At 37.1% G+C, this 25,694-nt stretch overlaps 1 protein-coding gene across 6 annotated transcripts in view; it reads right to left on the bottom strand.

Moving 5' to 3' along the window:
- rg (A kinase anchor protein rugose) overlaps positions 1-25,694 on the bottom strand; it is a 633,801-nt gene that overhangs the window by 607,803 nt on the left and 304 nt on the right. The window lies entirely within an intron of this gene.

Below are 25,694 nucleotides of genomic sequence, written 5' to 3' on the forward strand. Positions count from 1 at the left end.
GTTACCTTTACGGTTCCGAAACATTGATTTTAGGTGTCCCTTCTCGCCACATGAGTCACAGGTGTAGTGCTTGTACCGACACCGACCCTCCGCATGGCCCAGCTTGCCGCAGCGTCTGCAGGCGCAGCGAGCCTCCGCGCGCGCTCCGCCGACCCGATGCATGCCTTCGCTCTCGGACGCAGCCTGTGAGCTGCCCCCAGTGCCCCCAGCCGCCATCGCATGTCGATCCGCTGCTTCCAGTGCTGATGCCAACTCAACAGCGCGCTTGTAATCTATATCTTTTTCAGCAAACAGCCTTGATCGCATCTCCTCACTATATAATCCTGATACGAATTGATCGCGTAGATTAATTTCTAATGTGATGCCGAAATTGCAAGTTTTAGCCAAATGTTTCAAACTTTGTAGATAGGAACGAATGCTTTCGTTATTTTGCTGCTTTCTTTGCCTGAAGATATGACGTTCTGCTATTTCCGATCTTTCAGGTTCTAGATGATCTTTGACTAATTTTACGAGTACGTCGAAATCCTTTTCTTCTGGTAAGTCCGGAGCACACAAGTCACACATTAAGTCATAGCACTCAGACCCAACTAAGGTCACGAGCGTTGCAACGTGAAGTCTCTGTTCAATGTCGTTGAGTTCCATGAATTGTTTTACACGACGAATGTATGTGTCCCAATTTTGAGATCCCATATCAAAACTTTCAACTTTCCCAATCGGCATTATTACAATTTAAGAGAAAACACGCGTCGAAAATGTTTTTAAATGATCCCATCCTCGTCGCCAGTTGTTGTGTATTACAAATGAAAGTCGGAATTCCAAAGCAGACTGATTTATTTTTGCAACTACCTGCCCTTTTATAATGTGACTTAATATCTATACATAACAGGTCTAATCTTCATCTTAAGGTTCGTTTGAGTACCAACGTGCAGTAGAGCCAAGTTTATCTTAAATAAAATAGTTCGTGCATCTGTCAATTAAATTCAAAATAATAAATAAATAAATTGTTTAATGCTTTCAATAACAAGTAAGTCAGCTTTTTTATTTATTTAAATCAATAACATTTTGTATCAAATACATATATTATTTTCTAGGAGTTAAAGGTTTTGTTCGAATAATCCTATTGATTTCAGTCACTAGGTTTTGACTTGCGAATGAACTGATATCGCAAGACAAGCAGTAATATAACCTAATAGATCTTCAACACCTCACACATACACGAAGAGAATACAAAGACAGAGAGTGCTGAAATAAACTAAGCTAACACTTTAACTTCGCTCTTGTCAACCACAAAATTACACTCTTTGAATACATTGCGTAGTTTTGTTACCTGCACCTCTTTTTGGAGGTAAAATTATTATTTTTCTATACGTCCATCGCTGAATGAACATAATTGATTCTAAAAGATTCATATATAACAAACGAAAGGGGAGACTGACGTAAACAAACACCACAATCCGTCTGTGCCGTCGTTAGACCTGACCAATATTGACCGAGGTTACGTCTTATACCAAACACATATTATTATAGTAATTTTAACTGCGTAAATAAAGTGAGCGTAAACAAATTAGACCGCAATAATACGAATATTGTGGAAAATGTATCGTTCGGGCTTACGAGCCGTTGAACATATAGGCACATAAATGAATATGCGAGAAAATAAACGGGAGAATTAATTTCAAGATAGTATATTTTTGTACTAAGCGGTTGCGTGCGCAGAGCCTTTTCTCCATTACAAGGATGCTTACTAATTATGACATGCTGTGGACGCAATGTGTCATCTCATAGATATATTTCCCTGCTATCTCCATATTCTGTTTCATTGTAAAAGCTCTGGAGAACAAAAAAAAAACATTATTAATTGCTAAAATAGATGGACGAACTCAAGGCCCACTTGTTGTTAAGTAGTTACCGGAGCCCAAAGACAGCAACAATGTAAATAACCCCATCCACTTTGAAACATGAGTACGAATTCTAAATTTTACAACACACCGACTGCGCTACTCTTTATACAGGGTGGCCCATAAGTCCTTTGAAAAGTAAAATTTGAATAAAACGAACAGGGCGCGCGTGAGCGGTGCAGGGGAAGCGTGGGGAGTAACTTCGGTTTCTGGGAATTTAGTCGCGATGGAGCGTTTTACCGGAGCGGACCGTGCGTTTTGTGTGCGCGAGTTTTATAAAAACGACAATTCGGCAACCGTTGCGCGGCGTAAATTTCGAGAACACAAAGGTTTACACAACTTTGACGACACTCCAACTCTTCAAACGATTAAGAACTGGGTTGCTAAGTTCGAGGAGACCGGTTCGACGTTAGATAAACCGCGGTTGGGTCGCCCAAGGACGTCACGTACGGAACAAAACATAGACACAGTGACACAGTCTATTCGCGAAAATCCGACACAGTCAACTCGTAAGCGATATGTGGCTATGATCGAAGAGTTTTTCATACCAGAATTGCAAAACTTTTCAGGCTTTAATGCCAGGACGTGGTTTCAACAGGATGGGGCCACTTCTCACACCTCTAACACTGCTATGCCCGTTATCCGTCAACTTTTTCCTGGCAAAGTTATCTCTAAGAGAGGAGACATTTCCTGGCCTCCACGTAGTCCAGATCTGACCCCGATGGATTTTTTTTTGTGGGGCTACCTTAAGGCTAAAGTATACGACACAAACCCGCGGTCAATTGAGGCCCTAAAAGAAAACATCCGCAGAGAAATGACAAGCATTTCAGCAGTGACGTGCCGCGCAGTCATCGACAATTTTAGACGTCGTTTGCAAGAGTGCCGTGATCGCAACGGATTACATTTAGGAGATGTTATTTTCATAAAATAATTCCCGTTTTTTAAGCTTTTTATGTAAATAAAAATTTAATTCATAATGTAATTAGTTTTATTTTAATAATTTTTTTTCATATCAAAGGACTTATGGGCCACCCTGTATTAAAACGTATTACTGCTTTATGACAGAACCTACCCGTGAGGGCTCTTATGGCGCCCTACCACAACTAGGAAACATAAAAGTGACAAGGAAATATGGTAAAATTAAACCAAGCATATTCCTTATAACGCAATGGAGCCAACTCTCAGACACAGCCCACTGAGTTTCTCGCCGGATCTTCTCAGTGGGTCGCGTTTCCGATCCGGTGGTAGATTCTGCGAAGCACTGCTCTTACTAGGGTCAGTGTTAGCAACTCTCCGGTTGAGCCCCGCGAGCTCACCTACAAACGTTAGGGTGAAGCTGAAATAGCCTCTCAAGGCTATCAGTATAGGTAGGAAAAAAAAAAAAAAGCAATGAGCCAATTTTGTATTAAAGTCCTGCCAAATAATCGCGAAGCACGACCCTAACTTGACAAACCGCGCAATAAATCACAAGTGCGAAACCGATTCCCGTTCCAATCGGACCAAAATTCGGTAGCAAGTTTATTTAATCATGTGACATGTCTACTTTCCCGCTGAAACGTATCTCAGCCGATGCAAATTCCCCGAGGCGCCATAAACTCGTGCCCTAAATTAAACCACAAACGCTGCCTCTCACCAAGATTATGTACACAAAACATATTAACTTTGTTTCGGTTACACGCGCCTGTTTCAATATCTAATATGAGAAGTTCCACTGAATTTTAATTACCTTATCAGTTTTTAGGGCAGAAATATGCTAAAGAGAATTGACTTTTCCCAAAATTCGAAACACAGTATACACTTTTAACGCAAATGAGAATATCGGAAATACTAAAAACTTTTCCGTCTAAAATGTCTACTGTACCATACAGAAATTAGTATGTTTAAGCGACATTTCGTTTAATACGCGGCATTTATTTTTGTAAAGTCCGTCTTATTTGAAATTAGTATCAACAATTCAATGACTGATGAACTTAATTAAGTTTACTCCATTCAAATTGCGGAAGTAGTTTTTTTGGTATGATTTTATTTCCAAATTTTAAGCTTTCCTGTAAAGATGCAAAAATGTCGCTTCAACCATTAGCCTTTCACCCCTTGAAAGTACTACATATATACTCACAATATCACGACGCAAGCCGCACCGATGTCCAAACATCCTTCACGGCTACGAACATTTTTAAAAAGTAAATCGAATGGTAGACAGCCATTGCTTATGACCCTGAAATAGCTGATGTCCATGAGCAACTATGATCACTTACCGTCAATACAGCGTATATTTTTCTATCTTCCAAAGATAATAAAAAAGACCATCTTCGAGTTCTCGAAGGCTAAGACTAAAACTGCGCCAAGAGTGCAGTGATTACAATTAAGATTGTATCTTTGTTATTAGCCATGATCTTAAAAGCAATATTTTAAACGCGTTCACTTGGAGCTCAAACAGTACTCCGTCATTGTCGTTCATTATTACTGAAAAGGGACTGAATATAATTCCGTCGCTGGTACAATACACTCCCTTTTCATAATAAAACAGGGTACCTAATGGTACACAATTACAGATAAGCAGTGCCACGCTTATATTTTGTACATTTACATAATTTACATTCATGCACTTTGCAAAAATACAAGAAAATGTAATTTTTAAATTTTCCTTTTTTCGGATTCCAAAACCAAATGAAAACAAATTGAACACGTGACATTTCGTCATGTATTGTTGCATGTTGATCATTCTACTCGGAGGCGCAGATAAACTAGATAAAATATGAACTAATTATATGAAATACAAATAAAAGTGTGAATCTAGTTTTAAAAATAAATATTTACGGATAGTATTCGCATTTAAAAAACAGGCAACACACACAAAGGGGTAAATTTACCGTTACGGGGCCTTCTAAATTACTTTTAAAAAATCATATTTACCAACCATTAGATCAAGGAAAAGACAAATAAGACACATAAGACTGCAAATAAACGTCAACGCGCTAAGGGCACGCTTTAGTTTCACTTTGTAGTTCTCGAATCTTACGATTAAACAAAGTATTAACGACTACCGAAACTAGGGAAACTAAATCAACTATGTTTTTTTTTTGTTTTTTTTTTAATTTGTTTTCATGTCATATTTTGAATCCGTTTATGGTCATCCCGAGCGTTGCTTCATCCCGCAAGTGTTATGCCGAAATTGGAATCTTATTTACTACTAATGTATGCAACACAATATAGTACTGTATATTTTAAACGTAAAAAAAACTACAAGCGCGCCCGGTTGTAGACCATGCCACAAAGAAACATTTTAAACAAATGCAGGTAGTCGGAAATGTTATTGCGCTTCGAGAACATCCTTTGGAGGCGCTCATCTTTTAATTGGATTCCGAGTTTTATTTTTGCCATCTACAACTTCTTATTTCGCTTAAAATGTCGCAATTCATTCGGCACGATGGCAGCGAGACCTCGATATTCAGAAATCAAAACATAGGTGTACGACATTCATAGCCTTTATTTGTTGCTGTCGACATGTGGAGAGCAGCTCGGATCGCCGACCGTCATAAATAATATAATAACAGCGCGTCAAATTCCACGATACCGGTGTTTGCGATCCGAGAATATATCACGGACTCCGCACCTTCTGACGACAGGATTTTGCGGTTTAATTCTTACCTTGTTTTATGTACAAGGTCGAAAATTTCATTGAATGTTGTCGTTTAGATCAAACTGACTCTTTTATGATTTCAGTCACATATTTTAACGAGATAGTGTGCTGCCTGCTTCGGTTTTCGCGAGTCAGAGACTTAATAAAAATTACTTTTAGGGTTTTAATCTTTACGATAACAGTATCATAGATGTTAGGTCAACGCCCATCATTTTCTGTAAAAATTTGGGTTCAATATTCAAGGTCCTCGCGTATCATACCCGGAATTACCTATTTTTTAGCGCGTATTTGGAAAACTGAGAAATTGCAAACTGTAATGAAATGAAAGTGATAAACGACAGAGTAAGCTGTAAAACTAGAGATAGTGTGGTTGGTATAAATGAATTCACAAAGAAATAATCCAATAGAAACTGTTTTTAATCCAAAAACTTTATTCTTTCTTTCTTCTAATTATGTTTCGGTAGGTACCTTCTGAGGTGGGAGTTTCTTTATTTTAACAATCGCTAATCCACAAGTCAGCAGGAAATATAAACGAGTAAATGATTAGGATATTTTCCCACTGTCCAGTTTCCGATGAAATCGGATACAGGACCGTTAATTTTCTACAAAAAAGTAAACAGACATCAGTTTTACTAACTAGCTGTTGCTTTTTAAAGCTTTTTTATTGTTATGTCATAAGGCAGACGAAGATTCGAGCCAACTGATGGTAAAGTGGTCACTACTGACAATCGTCAGCAATTTCAGGAGCATAGCGAACCCATAGCATAGTCGCTACCTACCGCTGAAGACTCTCCTCAAGCTTCGTTTGAAGAGAGACATTTCATGGCGCTCAGGAAGCACCGTGGAGGGGAGCTCTTTCTAAAGCCGGATGGTACGTTACAAAAAAGATCTCTGGAAACGCAATGTGGATGAACGCAGTGGTTCTAGGTAATATCTCTCTATGGTGCAACTCTATGATGCAATGGAGGCGGGATCGTCCCGAACAATTCTGAAGAGCACTCCCCATAATACAAAACATGGATAAAACCGATGTCCCAAACGATCCTGAGAACGGGATTAACGACCCTGTCAGAAGTCAAGGTAGGCCCAAATTTTGCTACAGCTTTATTAGTTAGTGGCCTTTTGAAGATAAAACATGGATTTCATTTATACAAAATAGATAAAAATAAAGACTATGTGGCTCTTTGTAAAGATTGTAAGATTGTAGATACTTAAAGTCCCCCAAGCAGTTGAGAAACTTCGGCAGTAGGACGCAAGATGGCTGGTGTATTCATATTGGCCCCGGTTCATATTCGATTGGCCCCGGTAATCGCTTAATACCAGATAAACAGTGAGGCCGCCTACACAATAAGTACCTAACTGGGTTAATCCCTATTACCATTTTATGAAAAGTTAATTTCTGTTATAAAAAGTTATGGTGGAAATGAACGTATACAACAAATACATTTAACGAAGCGATAAAAATAGAAGTAAATGAGAACCTTTTACGTTCGACAAACGATCGTTTTTTGTGAAAATTCCTCAATCCGTTTTCACGTTAACACAGCCTCCAGGACTGAAGCCGGAACCTTCGGAGTTAGGTTCCCTGGTCGTTACAGAGTTATTAACGGACATAAAAACAACGTTAAACCTTTAAGGCTTCTTTCAAGGGAAATTTCCGGAGAACCGTAGACAGAGAAAAGATTTCTTGAGTTAGTGTAGTAGATTAGAGACGTTTAGTCGTGCACGGGTCCTCATAACAGCTGAACACGATAGTCAATATACCAGCACATTGATGTGTTTGGAACTAAAAATTACGTACAGCATGCAATTGAAGTTTCAGTCTCCGAGACCTATGCTATTTGGTCATCTGTCCAGTTAGTTGAATCCAGAATACGTAAGAGATGGTTTGCAAACTTTTTCAGATAGGTAACGAAGGCAAGTAGTAACTATGATAACAATAAAACACTTTCTTTTACATTAACTGCTTAGTAATAACATATTTTAATCAAACGATATATCGGCGCTTTTAAACTGTTAGGTGTTCTAACATTAAGTTGGTACTCAAATTGATATTCTTACAGATCTACATTATTTGTTGCTTTTACATACATTATTATTGCTTAAAGGAGATAGTAGAATTAAGCCCTCATGGACTAAGCCGGACTGAGCAGGATTAAGCCTCACGGGACCCTCATGGATATTCTGTGACCTTCCCCTGGTGAACCTTTGTCTACAACCTCTTGCAGCATAAACTGAACCGGTGTTCTTGGACATGTTTTCTTTACGGTCTCAAAACAAAAAACGTGATCTCTGAAGGCCTAATGCCAAATGACAAATGCTCTTCAAGCTGAAGCAGTTAAAGGGTATATGCAGGGGAGTTTCTTTCTCCTGAGAATACCCCCAAACTAAATCAGCTGCAAGGCCTAGGCTTCTACAATTGCCTTTGCAGCTTACCATATTCCGTGAGTTTTGTGATTAGAAATTATAGTTTATAACAGCTCAGTAATTCTCTGGGTAACAGTCATCAAATCTTCTCAATAGATCTTTCGCATTTAGTTATCCTGGTGTTCTTTGCTAGAATGGTTTACTTTCAGTAGACGCCCAGTAGTTAATATTGAAATGAGCTTACTTCTATATTAACTCCTGGACGAGTCCTCTCAACATACCTACGTATGTGTCCAAATACAATACAGCTCAGGTTGCACTTTTTTACTCATTTCACTGAAATCACTGACTACTGTTACAGTTAAAGGTTCGCATAATATTTTCATATATCAATTTGGGATGGTTCGCAAACCTTACGGTTGTTGTGGCCAGGGAGGGCTGATTGCTGGACCAGAAGATAAATGCAGATATACAATCGCTTACGTCTCATGGACATTAAATAGTGCCGAGTTCGATACCTTGGGCCTTGATCTTTTTAGCATAAAGACTAAAATAACTATAGAGCACAGATGAGTTAGAGTCATATAGTATACAACTGTTCATGTTATTTACCAATAACAATGCCGAAGATTATCTCTATTTTCTTCGTCTAACTAACCAAATTAGCAAAAATAATACTTAACACAATAACAAAATAATTTAAATTCCAGTAATGGCTGTTTAACATAGTTCCCGTAGTATTTTCATAATACTGAGTTGATGAAGCGGTCACCAAGAGATCAGCCGGCATCGGTCCCGGCGCTCGCTGCGACCGGCGCCCGGACATTGCGGGCCGGTGAACATCAATCACCTGGGATTTAACGGGTTTATTGATTTTGCGTTTGTACGAGTCGAGGCTAGAACGTTTTTACTTTTTGCCATAATTAGCGTCGAACGAAGATAAAATGTGGCGTACGTTGTCAGAGAGTGAAGTGAAAATAAGGTCTCAGTATAGTTTCAACGGCTGCCCAACCCTTCAAAACGAAACGTATTACTGCTTCACGGCAGAAATAGGTGGGGTGGTGGTACCTACCCGTGCGGACTCACATGAGGTCCTACCACCAGTAAAGAATTAAAAATTAATTAACTTATTATAATTTATTATACTTGTTTTATTTAAGCATTTATTAGATTACATTTATTTTATTTTATTATTCAAGTACTTTCTTGAAGAAGGCTTTATAAAGGTATTCTATTAAAAACTTTATACCGAAGTTTAATGTTTAAAGATGATTTATCTTGCGAACTCAATAACTATCCTTTAGGTATTGTTACTTCATCTTTCGTCCGTAGTAATAGTAATTCCTGACCTTACTTTTCCGCTCAACCCAACTATTTCCAATTGTGATTTCCCAATCCGAGCCCTGTCATTCAGACAAACGGGCCGATCGTAAAATGAACCCAAATCGAGCTACGACATTGAAACATGTTGTCTAGACTTCACCTGACTTACGTTACCTTTAAGCTTAAATTTGAAGAAGTCACTCTAAACATACCTTTCTACGCTACGTTATTTAAATCGCAAAGATACAAAGCTTGAGAACCTAATCAGGTCACAGTGACACTAGAGAATTTAACCCAAGGTTACTAATCAAAAAATGATAAGCAGCGTTCCCAAAATCATTTTTATTCACCTCACAAACACACCGTAAGTTGCAACTGAAAGAAACGCGAACTATATTGAGGAGTGCGAGCGCGAACCGCATACAATATTCACAGACCGTAGCGAAGAAGCTCGGCTTGCTGAACAACTAACATTTTCGAATTATTGTACCCGATAATGTGATTTTCTGTAGTAGTAGTAGTTTTATTTTTTCAAATGGAAAGGCAAATGTATCATACCATACAGCCTAATCTTTTATATATATATTTTTTTATTTTATGAAATATGATACTATGAAATGAAATGAAGTTGATTAATATGAAACACGGCATGAAATGAAATGAGATGAGTTGATACAATATGGGATATTTTTATGGAAAATAATAATATGAAGTGAAATGAAATGAAGATGATTAATTTGAGACATCAATCAACTGGAATGAAATTAAATGAAATGAGATGAGATGATATGGGATGAAATAATATACAATCTCAGTAAAATGGTGGTTATTTACTGAGATTTTTTCAGTGGACTTTTTGGAGGATCCCGAGAAGTTACGTTCAACGGCTTTGTTTCATTTTCCCACATTTGTGCATTGTCACAGATATTAAACAGTTAATAAACCACCATTATTACACATTTAAACCTGAAGAAACACTAAATAGACAAAATAAAACAAATCACACAACTTCACTCCTCGCGTTCCCCGCGATGTTCTGTTCGAAACACATTTTATGTCAACGTAATTTTCTTTCTTTGAATATCTCTGCCAGTTAAAGCAAAGGGAATTTAACTGGTACGAAAAAAATAGATTTCTGGATTTACTCAAATAAATATTACGTAAAAACAAAGGGCAGCCTTCGTTCTGGCTTTCCGTTAATATTAAAACACAAACGATTGTCATAATCATTGCAGATTGTTCCGGTTTGAAGTAGATACGAAGGATACCTGGTAGGAATGAAGTGTTGTAAAACAAGCACTTTCGAATTCTCATGTTACCTGGTAGGAATGAAGTGTTGTAAAACAAGCACTTTCGAATTCTCATGTTACTGTTAGCGCTGCACGCAGTTTAAGACAACTGAAAGTCAGCAGACGCGCTGGATTAATGAACTCTTGACGCGGGAAGGGCGACGTCTACAGGTACAATTATGTTGATGTAGGGATTTTTAGCGTATTTTAATCTTTGGATTACTACAAGTTAGTTGAACTCGAAATATCTCGACCATGGAACTTCCCGTAACTTATTTTCAAGAACTTCTACTGAACACTTTTAAGTCGTCGTGGCCTAAAGGATAAGATGTCCGGTGCATTCGTACCTATCTAGCGATGCAGCGGTGTTCGAATCCCGCCGGCAGGTACCAATTTTTTTAATGAAATACGTACTTAACAAATGTTCACGATTTACTTCCACGGTGAAGGAATGACATTGTGTAATAAAAATCAAACCCACAAAATTATAATTTGCGTAATTACTGGTGGTAGGACCTCTTGTGAATCCGCACGGGTAGGTACCACCACCCTGCCTATTTCTGGCGTGAAGCAGTAATGCGTTTCGGTTTGAAGGGTAGAGCAGCTGTTGTAACTAAATTGATACCTTAAAACTTATGTCTCAAGGTGGGTTGTAGATGTTGTAGATGCCTATGGGCTCCAGTAACGACTTAACATCAGGTGCGCGGTCAGCTCGAGCACCCATCTAAGCAAAAACAATAAAAAATTTTTTGTTTAGGTATTGTTATTGATTAACATATTTAGAGTCTTTCTCCGTGACTTATTGTTCGGCCCACGCTTGGAGTGTGGGTGCTAAACAAAAGAAAGGGAAAAGTTTATATTTAACTGTGCAAACAACTTCACCAAAAGCAAATATTCCACTGGTAAAACAGTGCTTTTGTTTTAAACACGCTACATACCACTTGCATCTTTTCTGTTTGATGATAATAATATTGTTGACGTTGACAAATCAGTAAAATGTCTATACCGTACTTAGGTACATTGGATTACGGAAGTACTGAAGGGTTTCTTGTTATCTATATAATAAACAACAAAGGTTTGTACATACATACATTTTTAATATCATATAAAACAGACATAATTTTAACGAAAAGCCTTCAAAAATACGAAGGCAAGTGCCATTATTTTTATTTTTAATTGCGTGAAATGCATGAAAAAATACTATCTTGAAAAAGGTTATGATTTATTAAATGCAACTGAATTTGTTATAATTTCAAAACGAATCCATTCGTCGCTAAGCTCCCCTCTTCCGCACTTTCATCACGATTAGCATCAAAAACAATTTAAATACAAGTGAATAAAACTTGAAACGTCTGGGGCGGATCCCTTCGTCACAGTAAAAACGTGAACGCGGATTGCCTCAGGCGATCAGTTGGCACGTTCGCGCCGCCAAATATAAAAACTTTTTTCACGTCTCCTCTGTTATTTATTACTTTTTTCTTGGAGGCTTCGTGGGGCTTCTCGCTGAGACTTCTAGATTCGCGATGACAGTTTTCTTCGACTTTAAGAAATCAGAAATAATACATTTTGCTGTTTAATCCTCAATACAGAAAACATGAAAAGATTTCACGGAATCTTACTGCCTAATAATTAAGTAGGTTCTTCGCTGTTATCTGTATTACTTTTGTATGTTGTGTGTGGTTTATTCACACGGAGAACTACAGTCGCAGTGAAGTAATTTAATTTTGTATTTTTAGAATTTAGACGGACGGTCTTATCGCTAATAGCTATTTTTATACACAAAAACCGTGGATATACAATTATGGTGCTTTTAGGTACCTCAAGCACCGGTCATCGTTCTCTTCGAACCCGTCGCTTACGACGAAGGGCTCGACAAATAAATTAACCCATAGACACAGCCCACTGAGTTTCTCGCCGGATCTTCTCAGTGGGTCGCGTTTCCGATCCGGTGGTAGATTCTGCGAAGCACTGCTCTTGCCAGGGTTAGTGTTAGCAACGACGTCAGGTTTGAGCCCCATTAGCTCACCTACTAGTTAAGGTTACGCTGAAGTGGTCTCTCAAGACCATTCATTAGCTTAGGTAGAAAAAAAATGCAATTATATTATATAACCAAAAATCTCCAAAAATGCGTTCTCAAAATAATAACCAACTACAAAATAAAGCATTTTTCTGATGATTTCTTCTGTGATTTCGTGATCAACCCCAGATAGTTTTATTGGTTCTTATTGTATTGCTTTGATCGATCGCCGGACGCTTCGCTTCTCTGAGGTCTGTGATGTCTGTGTGGGAGTCGATCAGTCGCCCATAAGTAAGAGGCCCGATTAAAATAAAGACAGAACTTGAGACATGAACTTCAAAAATGAGGTGTGTCGTGATTACGTCGTACTTTTAAGCACCATATTTCACCAATTATACTATTTACTTTTAGTATAGTGTTTTCAGTTTTGCATGTAGACCGAAATAACCTCCGTATGTTATTACTTAGTTCAGACAATTGCGAGCCTTTTAAAGAATATTTTACAGTAAGATGCTCGGCTCCACTTTCATACGAACTACAGGGTCGTCCGCTAACGGAGGCAATAAATTACATTAAACAAAACCAATGTAGAGGCGATGAATTGAATGTGAGTGCAGAGAAGCCTTAACAAGTCAATGGCGTCACATTGTATTGATCCTAAATGCATGCATTTATTCTACACTCGTCGCATGCTTTGTGTTTAATTTAATTATATTATATATTAAGTGGCAGTCTTGTAAAGTGTACATTTGTTACGGCTGTCACATTTATAATCATTCGACATACGTAAAGATGAGCATAAATGCTGATCGACCACCTGGTATGAACCGCTTCACAGATTACAACATATTTTTCTGAAGGCAATTAAGTATTGTATCGTTATCTTAAACGACATTAAAAATATACATAACTATTAAGAGGTTATGAAAATCTTGGAGTGTTGTTTTTATTATGACACCGAAAAAAAACTAAATCCAATTGAATCGAAGCACACAAAATCGTTATTTGCACACAGCAGGTAAATATGCTCAGTGGAAATGACGTAATACCGTCCGACTCTCCCCGCTGCCCTATCAATCACCGGTTTAATTCGCCGTCACTCGTGTGTGACCTGAATCAATATCGCATACATCAGGTTATGCCACCCCTGGTTCCAGGTTGCACAAACTTGATAACATTTATATTTTCATTGAATACACCTATTATTATATACACCAATTTTAGGTGCTTACTGACTCGGAAATACCAGACTTGTCGCTAACTACTGTAAGGTTTGTTGTAACAACTGTAATATAAAGAGTATCATGTTAAAAATAAGACAATTTTCGTATTGCCATTTTATGGTAACGCTGTTGGTGAGAGCGATAGCAGTAGTGGGCCTCATAATAAAAAAGACGGTAGTCGAAAAAAACGGGAGATACTCTTGAAAGCTGTGTATTCTGTGGTAAACACATATGTAAACTTGTACAAGTGGAGTTACAAATAAATCAACAGAGTATCAAGCGAACGACTGCAATCTGTGTATTTATTTCTTGGCTGTTGGAAGTGAAATTTACACTACTCCAACTTCGAAAATTAATCGATAAAAAATATGAATCACATATTTAATGTGTTTACTAGCAGTGTTAGTTGTGCCCACGACACTATCGATATTCGCAAGTGTCTGTGTGTTATTTTCGAGGTTCGAATAGCTCTTCAATGGCAATAAACAAACAAGTTGAATCTTGAATTAGTAGTTACGAAGAAGTTAAACTTATGCTCAGTGCATATGGTAAGGTCATGCAGTGTACTTGTGATGTGGCACATTCAATAGTACAGTGCTCAATAATTAGCGGTCAGCCACAAATCGACTTAGAAACATTTGACGCAAATTTAGCAACTAAAATAAAACACTGTTTGAAATACTCTTAATGAATATTCATCGGGTGTTCAAAATAGACACGAGCTCTACGAATTGGAACTAGGTTTCGTCAGATACACATAAATTATATATCAAGAGATACCTTTATTGATATATTTCATTTGACTAGTTCTTAATGAGCTTAGCTTATGTGTGTGCGCGCGATAGGAGTGTGCAGTTGATGAATATTGTTAATTAATTCATTCAGCGTTTAACGAGACAGCGCAGTATCGATCCAGACCCCTGGCACGCCGCGCTTATCGACACGAAGCTACTCTCATTTTATATCAAAATCTCAAAGAAAAAACACAATTCAGGTGTCGTGAGAAAAATCTTCATCGTTCATATAATAGACTCCTACATTTCTCATCCATCGTTCTGAGTTTTATTCTTCTTTTTCGTAGAGACCATTATCCCGACTTGAGACGACGACCGACAAAGATAAATGCATTCTTCTTCTGCTTTTGACAAAATCATAAATAGTCACGAAGCGCCAAACCAAAAATAGATCTCTTAGTATATCTATTACTCTGTAATGAAGTTAGGAAATACAGATGGAATACAGTAGCACTACCGAGAAATCTTTCGAAAAATTTCCTGGAGAAATATTTAAAAATTAATATTGTTCTAGACAAATTAAACCCGCAAAATAATAATTTGCGTAATTACTGGTGGTAGGAGGACCTCTTGTGAGTCCGAACGGGTAGGTACCACCGCCCCGCCTATTTCTGCCGTGAAGCAGTAATGCGTTTCGGTTTGAATGGTGGGGTAGTCGTTGTGACAATACTGAGACCTTAGAACTATATCTCAAGGTGTGTGGCGCATTTACGTTATAGATGTCTATGGGCTCCAGTAACCACTTAACACCAGGTGGGCTGTGAGCTCGTCCACATATCTAAGCAATAAAAAAAAAGACAAAATTAAGCAGATTGTATTATTAAATAATTGTTAATTATTAAGAGTCAAGTTCCGATGACACAACACATAGATTACACACTAAATTTGAGACACAACATGTTGATCATTAAATATAACAGGTTTGGTCAATTGCCGACAATTAATTGACACTCAGTATGCATTTTTGGAGTGCTTTTTATATTATATAGTGCTCGTAACAAATTCGATCGATTTATTCTATTATAAAATGTAGAAAAACGCTTTGCCTTCTACCGAAAAAGTTTTGGCCAGACACTAGGAATAATCATTTGCAAGGTGACAATGACCCAATACTCCGAGGCTTCCGATTAGTGGGTTCGACTACTCCTTCTCCTCCTTGCGTCGCTTTTCTCATTACTGAGGGTCGTGACTCCGTCGCTGCATCATTCTTACATGCACCTCTCATGTGTTGCGATCCTTGGCTTCGTGGAGGGCATCGTGGGACTGCGTCCTCTTGGACGTTTGCCCTCTATCTTCTTCGACTACTATGTATTTCATATTAACGCTAGATACGTAAGCGATTTAAATATAATAATTTGAGATTTTGAACTAACTTACATAGTCGCCTGACAGTCTAGTTAAAATTGGTTGGATGTCGAATAATTGAAGTTTCGCAGGAAATACATAAACTGCCGACAATCTTCACAAGTTCGCTCCTAAATAGGGACTATAGGCACGCCCGAAAGACGCGATTGGATTATAGATAGAGTACGAGACTGGACATCTTGTTGATAACTACATATAATGTTTGCACTAATATAATTAAACAAGTCCGTTTAAGTCTGTTTAGTGGCTATTGTTTACTAAACATTTTTTTGTTCTTATTCTCTACATCTCTGCATCACTTAAAGATGTAATGAGAGAGAGACTAGAAAGAGTATTAAGACAAGCTATGTAAATTGAACTCGATTTCGTTTTAGTTGCCACTACATTCTGTGGCATAACGTCTTGTGAGTTCGCACGGGTAGGTACCACCGCCCTGCCTATTTCTCCCGTGAACCAGTAATGCGTTTCGGTATGAAGGGCGGGGCAGCCGTTATACTGTAAAAACTGAGAACTTAGAACTCATATCTCAAGGTGGGTGGCGACATTTACGTTGTAGATGTCTATGGGCTCCGGTAACCACTTCACACCAGATGGGCCGTAATCTTGTCCATCAATTTAAGCAATAAAAACAGGTTTTTACCCTACCTATTCGCTGTCATTCGGACGGGTAGTTGAGCTCACGGGCTCATCCTGAGAGAATTTGATAACACTAGCCCTAGCAAGAGCAGTGTTTCGCAGAATGTTCCACCGGATCGGAATAGCGATCCACTAAGAAGATCCGGCGAGAATCTCAGTGGGCTGTGTCTACGGGCTACTTCGCTCGATTATGACGAAGAGTTCGACGAGGACGGTGCTTGAGAGGTCTAAAAGCAACGAGAGCGAATTCGGGGATCCGACAAGACATATTTGGGGCGACGGCGGTTTTGCGATGCCCCGTCACGGTCGGATTATGTTAGTTATGCTACTGTACCGTATGGATCTTAGATCAATATTTCCTCAATAAATCTCTAAGCTACATTTAAATCGGTTCAGGCATCTAATAATAGGCACAACCGTGGACATAAAATGTATTTACTATATTATCCTAATACAAATAGAATCGATATGTTTTGTCCATAATAAGTCACTTGAGGAGAGCATTAATCAAAGTCTAGAGCTAGCCTTTAGAATAACACTCAGACGTGATAATTTTTACAATGCTAATAACATTACCAACAGATGACTAGCTGTGACACTTCACACCACCTTATAGTTTCTTATATCTTGAAGCTAATGTGTGTACTATGTGTTGTAGCCTTAATATGTTTAACGCCGGATCGTTTTATCTTTTCCGTGCATATTTTTGAATATCTTAACTTATCTAATGTAAGACCTATTGTAAATCAGGGGTTTTTATCAGCGTCAAGTCAATCCAAGTATTGAACGCGACCTAATGTCACTACCATTGTTGATCCCAAACCGAAGGCTGCCGCTGGAGCCGCTGAAAACTTAGTTACAAACAAATCAAAACCTTAAAACCGTACCGCGCGTCAACATTCTACCTATATCACATCCGTTTACATCTCAAAATCAAGTGAGGATCTAATCTATTTTTAAATAAAGAAAACCAAAAGAGGTCTATACAACGGTACATTTAGATATATTAGCGCAAAAACTTACCCTGTCCTAACAAGAATTTGAAGAAATCTTGATTAGTACAGATAATAAATTCCGAATGAAATTTAGAAGATTGGTTTACGAAGCAAGTAGTTCGCTCGATAGACAATATTTCCTTTGCGTTAAGTAAAAATAACAAGAATAATATCTATTTTATTGTATCTTTGTATTTATTCACAGGCTATATCTAAAATTCGTCGGAAAAAAGATAACAAACGGCCCTTCGTCTCGGTATTAGGACTATTCAATAAAACTGCAAAGGGTTTTTTACTTTGAACGTTCAGAAAATCATCTTTGGTTATAATACGCTTTATTCCCTCCAACACGCTTTCATCCTAAGCATTGTGTTAAGTCCACATCTTATTATGGCGCAGTAGATGATATATTTTATGAAATTTAAAAGTACAGTAGATTCAAGACGGGATTATAATCACTTTATTAATTGTTTAGAACACTTGCAGTTGTTATTGGACTACAAATCTTAAGGTGTAGAATGAAATCGCCCCGTTACCCGTACTGTTGGAGTGCCGCGTCGCCTCACCTGCCTCCCTGCCTGTTTCAGCTAAGAATAAAATCAATGAACACGCCTATTACCTAATTATGCAAATTATTTCAATTACAAAAAAGATATCATGATTATTACAAATTTCTGCTGCTCATCGCTAGGGATTTTTTGCAAACCTCATTTGAAGAAAGACTAATGAAAAACTCTATGGTGGGGATTTTATTATAAATCCGCATATTGTCCCTACGTTTCAAAATAATGATTTGGCAACCACTGTGCATCAACGTAGCGATTCTAGATGGCAGAAGCGATCGGTGGTGATGAAATGATAAATAGAGTAGATGGGAATGACCCTGTTATACTAACAACGAAGTCAAAAGAGTTGCACTAAACCTAGATATAGTGTGACTTCCCCCGAGGTCGAAGCCTTGCTGTTGTGTAGCATAAGGTTTTAACCAGACGTTAAGTACTGCTTCGTTCTATTGACGACTTCAAGCATTTTGGCTTTACCTTCTCAGCGATTCCGATAAAGACCAAAATTTCAAGGGGATTCTCCTTGAATTTTTTACCCGAGAATTTCGACACTTTCATAATTTCACAGCGATACTCCTCAAAATGGCGGCACCATGACTGACCCGTCCTTCTTTATGGTAACTTTTATACGTGATAACAAGATAATCAGATAAATTATGATTTAGTATAATTTAAAGTTGAGTAAGCTCAACTAATAACTGGTTAGTCACATAACGACTATGACTACCGTCACGGTAAAAGGCACAAAAATTCACAAATCTAATTTTATAACTTTTGGACAGATATTACCTATTATATATCGTACAAACATATAAAGAGACTGTCGTTATCCATCACTGCGAAAATTCGGATCTCAAAAGTTTACCTAGTATTTCATTTACGTTTGAAAACGTCTCTACGTCCAAGGCAAAACTTTCGGTTCATTTCATTGAGAGAAAGGGATATCTGCCCTTACGTAAGCGGCGGAGGCAATCACTGGAATATCTCTCAGAGTATATTGGCTTAATCTAGTTTCTGCCAATATTTTTACGTTCCGTTGTTTTTTTCAAGAGGCGGACTTAAGGTAACCAAAGCATTGTTATTTTATGTATTGTAATGAACGAGGGAGTTCGATCTCTGACAGGCTTATGAAGGCTCCGTTAAGCTTTTCCTATGCATTTTTTTCATTCTACCATTTCTGCACCAAGTTGAAGTACTTTTGAATATGATACTTGCGGGACAAAAGTGAAAGCGTCTTATTGCCGTAATGTCTAATAAAAGAAAATTTGTAATCTCGCACTTTTGTTTTTATTTACTTTGTTATTACCGTCACTGTTAATACCAATTAAATTTCAAAGTTGTCCCGGCCTAAAGGCTACGATGCCCAGTGCATTCGTATCGGGCGATGCGGCTGTGCCGGTGTTCGAATCCCGAGGCAACTACCAAAATTTGTGAAACACGAACTAAACAAGTGTTCACGAATGTCTTCCGACGTTGAAGTTATGATATAGGGTAAGCCGCAAATATTATAATTTGCGTAATTAATTACTGGTGGTAAGGCATCTGATGACTGCAGGGTATGTACCACCATCCTGCGTCTTTCTGGCGTGAAGCAGTAACGCGTTTCGGTTTGGAGGGCAGGGTAGCTGTTGTACTGTTAAAAGTAAGACCTTAGAACCCATGTATCAAGGCGGGTGGCGGTATTCACGTTGTGGTCTTTATGTTGGTGAGCCATGAGCTTGTTCCTACCCAACAAGAAAAAAAAAACAATGGTTGAAAGATCGAAAATATTTCCCGCCTTCCCAGTGTCCTTTAATAGAAAAGGTATCCTGGCACGTTAGGCCCATTACGGATAGATTACACACATCCGAACCGGGGGTCACGTTTAATTGGGTTCCACGCATAACCATTACGTACGGAATTATATTCCGTTACGGTGGGCATTACTCGAGACCTTATTTAAGGATACATTTATTAATTACAAATGTTATATGTTAAGGGTTGTCCGGGTGTTGAAGGTTGTAGGGGGATGAAATAAAACTCGAATTAGACTGGCTTTTATTATGAAATTAATGCCTTTGTACACTTATGGGTTATATTTGTTTCTGTTATAGTAGTTACCTATTGCACCGTACGAGTAGACGAGCTTACGGTCCATTTGGTGTTAAATGGGCATTGGGCTCCATAAGCATCATAACGCGAATATCCTTAATCTATAGATGTAAGTTTAATATATTTTATATGGGTTCCATTTTATTACATAATTTTATTTCTTAAACGTGGAAGTCATTTGTAATAACTAATAGTTTAAAAAAACTAACAAAATACGCTTTTATAGAAAATCCAACTAAACATAGAAAATAAATTTTAATAAATTTGAATTAAAAATAGTATAAGAAAAAATGATTTTATTGTAAAAAAAGTGTGGGGTGCTTTTCAGGACATTATCAAAATAACCCTTCTATTCATATCTGTTCATAAAATATTTATAACTACTGATACCATGCACTATTTTTAATTCAAATTTATTTTCTATGTTTTAGTTGGATTTTCTATAAAAGCTTATTTTGTTAGTTTTTTTAAACTATTATTTATTTTTAATTTTTTAGTTGAATTTCAATTTTTTCATTTTTTTTTTATTTATTTATTTATTAAATATTGAATTGTCATCGTTCTATAATAAGTATACCAAATTTCGAGTTAATCCGACGTTTTGAAGGGGGTCAAAATCATGTTCAAAGATTCCGTTACATACTAACATACATACGTCTGAAGCTAATAAAAGTATTAAAATTGATCCCTACTTGATTCGAACATTAGCATAGTTTGCTGAGTACACTAGGCATCTTATCCTTTAGGCCGCGAGTTCAAGAATTTCATTCTAGTCTAAACGTTTGTCCTTATTCCAATGCAACTGCTCCTTGACACCAGCTGGACTGAACTCGACTACCTGTCTTATTTACACAGTTTTAAGTGAACAAAACACTAGTGTAATAGTATAGCTAGTAAAAATATATTCTTGTCTAGTAAATTTAAATATCCTATTTTATAACTATGAAATTACAAAATTCAAGGTAGCGTCGTTGCGCGTTTATTACTAACGTTAGATAAGAATGTGGTTCCCCGTAGATAACACATTATTGTCGCCGATATAAATCTGCTAACCACTAATCACTAAATAATGCAGTTTGTTAGTTTTATTTAGAGATAAAAAGATTACATACTTTGTGTGTTATATTCCTTTGATGTTCTACATGTTTCGTAATAATTTTTAATTTGTATTCGTATCTTTATTAATTCTCAGATTTATCATAATACACTATACTCACTCGCATACTTTTTCAGGTCCTCCGCACGCATAGCATATACCAGCGGTCGGGGAACTGGGGTAAAATGAAATTTTGAGGGGGTAAAAATGAAACTTTTGTGAGTAAAAAGTATATATTGAAAAGAAACTTCTTTAGAATTGTTAAATTTTTAGTTATTGTTTTCTTTTCAAAATTATCATAGGGGTATAAATGAAAGATGCTAAAAAGAAGCGATTTCGTTTTTTTTTTTGTTCTTCGCCATAGGGTAATATCACCTTACACAAAAAGATTTTGGGGTAATAATTAAAAAGTTCCCCGAGCGCTGGTATATATGATTGATGAGCTTAGGTAGTGTATAGTTAAGTTGAATGCTGCGCGGATGATATGTATATGCGGCGGCGGTATCCCCCTGAGTGCGCATTTCGTGGATAGTGCAATAAAGTTACAACTGATAAACTGATAGTGCAAAATTAAATTCATTCGATAGACGAATCGATTTCATTTAAAATGATTTGTTTTGGTGAAACATTCAATGTATTGTCACGTCGGTAACTGAGAGATTGAAACTTAATGATGATGCAAAACTATAAAATGATTATCTTTTCCCGCCTATTGAAAAACATTGTTAAAAGACGACATAATCTTAACGGATTGGCATTAATTATTCGAAATAGTTACCAACAAAACACTTACATATGTACGCACATATTTAATTATTTCTACTTGTGGATTCATAATAAGAAATGTTGCAATACACAGTATCGTTTGTAAAGGATGCGAAAACATAGTATCATAGTAAAACATAGTAAGAGCACATGGATGCTAATTAAATTTGATAATAAAAGATAAGACAGAAACGTGTAAACATAAATACTGGTGGTAGGACCTCTTGTGAGTCCGCAAGGGTAGGTACAATCACCCTGCCTATTTCTGCCGTGAAGCAGTAATGCGTTTCGATTTGAAGGGTGGGGCAGCCGTTGTAACTATACAGAGACCTTAGAACTTATATCTTAAGGTGGGTGGCGCATTTACGTTGTAGATGTCTATGGGCTCCAGTAACCACTTAAAACCAGGTGGGCTGTGAGCTCGTCCACCCATCTAAGCAATAAATAAAAAAATATGAATCAAATAGTTGTACTTAATAGTGTAACGAGATCATATTATTCGCTGATGACACAATTTTTTTGTTTAAAATACGGCAAATGAATAATATTCAGTGACGATGTGGAATATACCATCTCCCACGCTTAATTCAATTTTAACTATATAAATGATGACACTACAGTACTAAATTTTAATGTCAAACAATTCTATACAAATGGTTATATGCGGAGATACTTTCTTGACGTGCCGTCTTGGTATAACGACGGATATCTAAATGCAGCGCCGGCTCACACATGCAACGCAGCAAATCTACTAATTTCTGCAGCATAGGCAGGAAAAAGTATGCTTATCAAAGACACGGATCTATTCGTTTATTACATTTTACGTTTTATGACATTTTGTATTGTATGTATTGTGTATTTCTGGGGTAGTGCGATTTGTAATACGCACCTCAGACTTATCCGGGAATATTCGGCAAGTGGTACGTACTCATAACGTCATTAAAGTGAATCAAAAGATTTTTCTATTCTCCACTAATTGACCTGGCAGACTTCGTAGTGCCTCAATCGAGAAATAAAAGACCTAACCTTTTGTATAAAATAAACTTAAAACAAACAAAAGGAATCCGTCCTACGGGGGATACATCAAAGGAAAAACAAAATTATTGTTTTTATTTAATTCCGAGTATTTTCATATTTATCGACCTTTTAAACCTTCTCTGGACTTCCACAAATAATCCAAGACCAAAATTAGCCAAATCGGTCCAGCCGTTCTCGAGTTTTAGAGAGACTAACGAACAGCAATTCATTTAAATATATATATATAGATAGAAGATAGATTAGCGATAGTACTTTTTAAGGAATAGTTTGGTCCGTAGCTCAATTTAATTCACCGTTAACAAATTATTGTGTTGGCAATGACAGTAAAAATTAACAAATTTTTATTTGTTTACAATGTTCTTTTTCATTGGCGGTTAAATTAAAACATTCACAGCAATACGACCGGCTAATGGACACGGCCACGTCGGTGAGACCACGTCATGCAATAACCTCAAATTATATACTTATCGATTTTTAAATGTGTGGTTTTGTTTTCTTTGTCATAACTACAGCTGAATTTTACTTCTTTTTAAGCAAACATCATTATCTGTTTCGGTACCAAACTTTACGTTATTATTTACATATGTAAAACGCGTGGTCTGTATCGGTACGTACTTCTAACATGACTACCTATTCACTCGTGAAGTTTTTTTTTTTATTACCACTGTTAGCCGATAGCCGCTTGTCCGTGAACGATCACCATCATATGGTTGTCAGTAATACAAGGAGCAAAACAGGCAGCTATCTACTGCTAAGGACTCTACAAAACAAGTTTGAATAAGAACACGTCATAGAGTTCTTGGAAAGCAGCACGGACTTCATTCCAAAGCCGGATGGTACGTACCAAAAAAAATACCTAAAACAGCACTGGGGATGAACGTAGCGGTTCTAGATAATATTGATAAACTGTGTTCGAGCTCAGAATTCAGATCGGGCGGAACTATAGTAAAATGGAGATGAAGGAACCTTCTCGAATAATTCTGCGAAGCACTCCTCATCATACAAGACACGGAGAGAACCAAATCTCAAACGATCCGCGAGACTGAAATGTATGTATGAGCCGGCAATGTATGGAATCAAACCGACATACATAATCAACTTACGTAATTACAGGTGTTGCAAGGATGTCGTGAACTGCATATCATTCGATCTTCAATAGTGTTCATTTAAATACGACTGAAATTTCGACCTCATGTCTCCAAATGAGAGAAGCCATGCTTTGTGATGTCTAAGGACTCCAGTAACCGCTTAACTTTAATGAAAAAGAAAGTCGATAATGCGTGCAATGAATGATTTCTACTTTTTCTAGTACATTCTAGCGACTTTTTATGCAGAAATGGCAAGATTATAATCGCATTTCGTCACAGTTGGAGAGTTCGAAATAAATAAAAACAAATAGGTCTGTAGGTACGTCCATAATATTTTAATTTAATTCTAGTTTGTTTTATGTATATCAGGATTAAGAATGTTACATTCATAAAACGTAGAAAATGACGATTTTGATGGAATAATGAATGCTTCTAAATGAGTTCTTCTGTTTTCTTATTAACTACTATAAATCGACGATTTATTATCAATCAAAATATTCTTGAATAATCTTGAAACAGGATTTCGTTATATAATGGAATGAGATGGATCAGGAGATGATCGGAATCTGTGGAAAGGAACACCAGAAGAATATTAGAAGTATCAAACAGTTTCTTTAAAAAAAAAATTAAGGATACAAGCATCTCTTTCGAAGGTGATCTTTTGATGGAATAATGAATGCTTCTAAATGAGTTCTTCTGTTTTCTTATTATCTACTATAAATCGACGATTTATTATCAATCAAAATATTCTTGGATAATCTTGAAACAGGATTTCGTTATATAATGGAATGAGATGGATCAGGAGATGATCGGAATCTGTGGAAAGGAACACCAGAAGAATATTAGAAGTATCAAACAGTTTCTTTAAAAAAAAAATTAAGCATACAAGCATCTCTTTCGAAGGTGATCCACAGTCGACCATGGACAACGGCGATACGAACTTATCGCTGTCACCTTCTTTCTGGTTATAGTGACGTACCTACGTTTTTAAATTGTCATTACTCGCTGGGAACGTGTCTCATAGAGCCTCCAACATCCTAATCAGTCAAGGCCAGTTTTAAATGATGCAATCAATATATATTACATATTCTCATGTGAATTTAAACAAATGAAACTAATCAATAGGACACTGATGTCTCGTGCATAAAGTTACTAGACAAACAGTAATACGTGTGCAAATAGTTGCATTATAGGTAGTATTTCTGCGAGGAAACAATTAGTAATATGTAAGCGAGCGCCGGTTGCAAAATATCAAAACAAACCCGCCGGTACACATTGTAGTAACAACACGATCGATAACAACATTCAAAACAAATTTTACATTTGGTTTAAACCACAGACTTGTGTATAAATTGTATAATCACAATACCCAAATCATTATAAAATCAATAACAACACAGAATATGAATACAACTTAAAAGAGATCATACATTGTCTAAGTGAATCCGTCCAATACTCATGTTTTGTAACGCTGGTGATGGGCTACTTATGTTGGTTACGTTGTCG

Source organism: Bombyx mandarina, chromosome A1 (genome assembly GCF_030267445.1).
Source record: "Bombyx mandarina strain Sakado chromosome A1, ASM3026744v2".
NCBI lineage: Eukaryota > Metazoa > Arthropoda > Insecta > Lepidoptera > Bombycidae > Bombyx > Bombyx mandarina.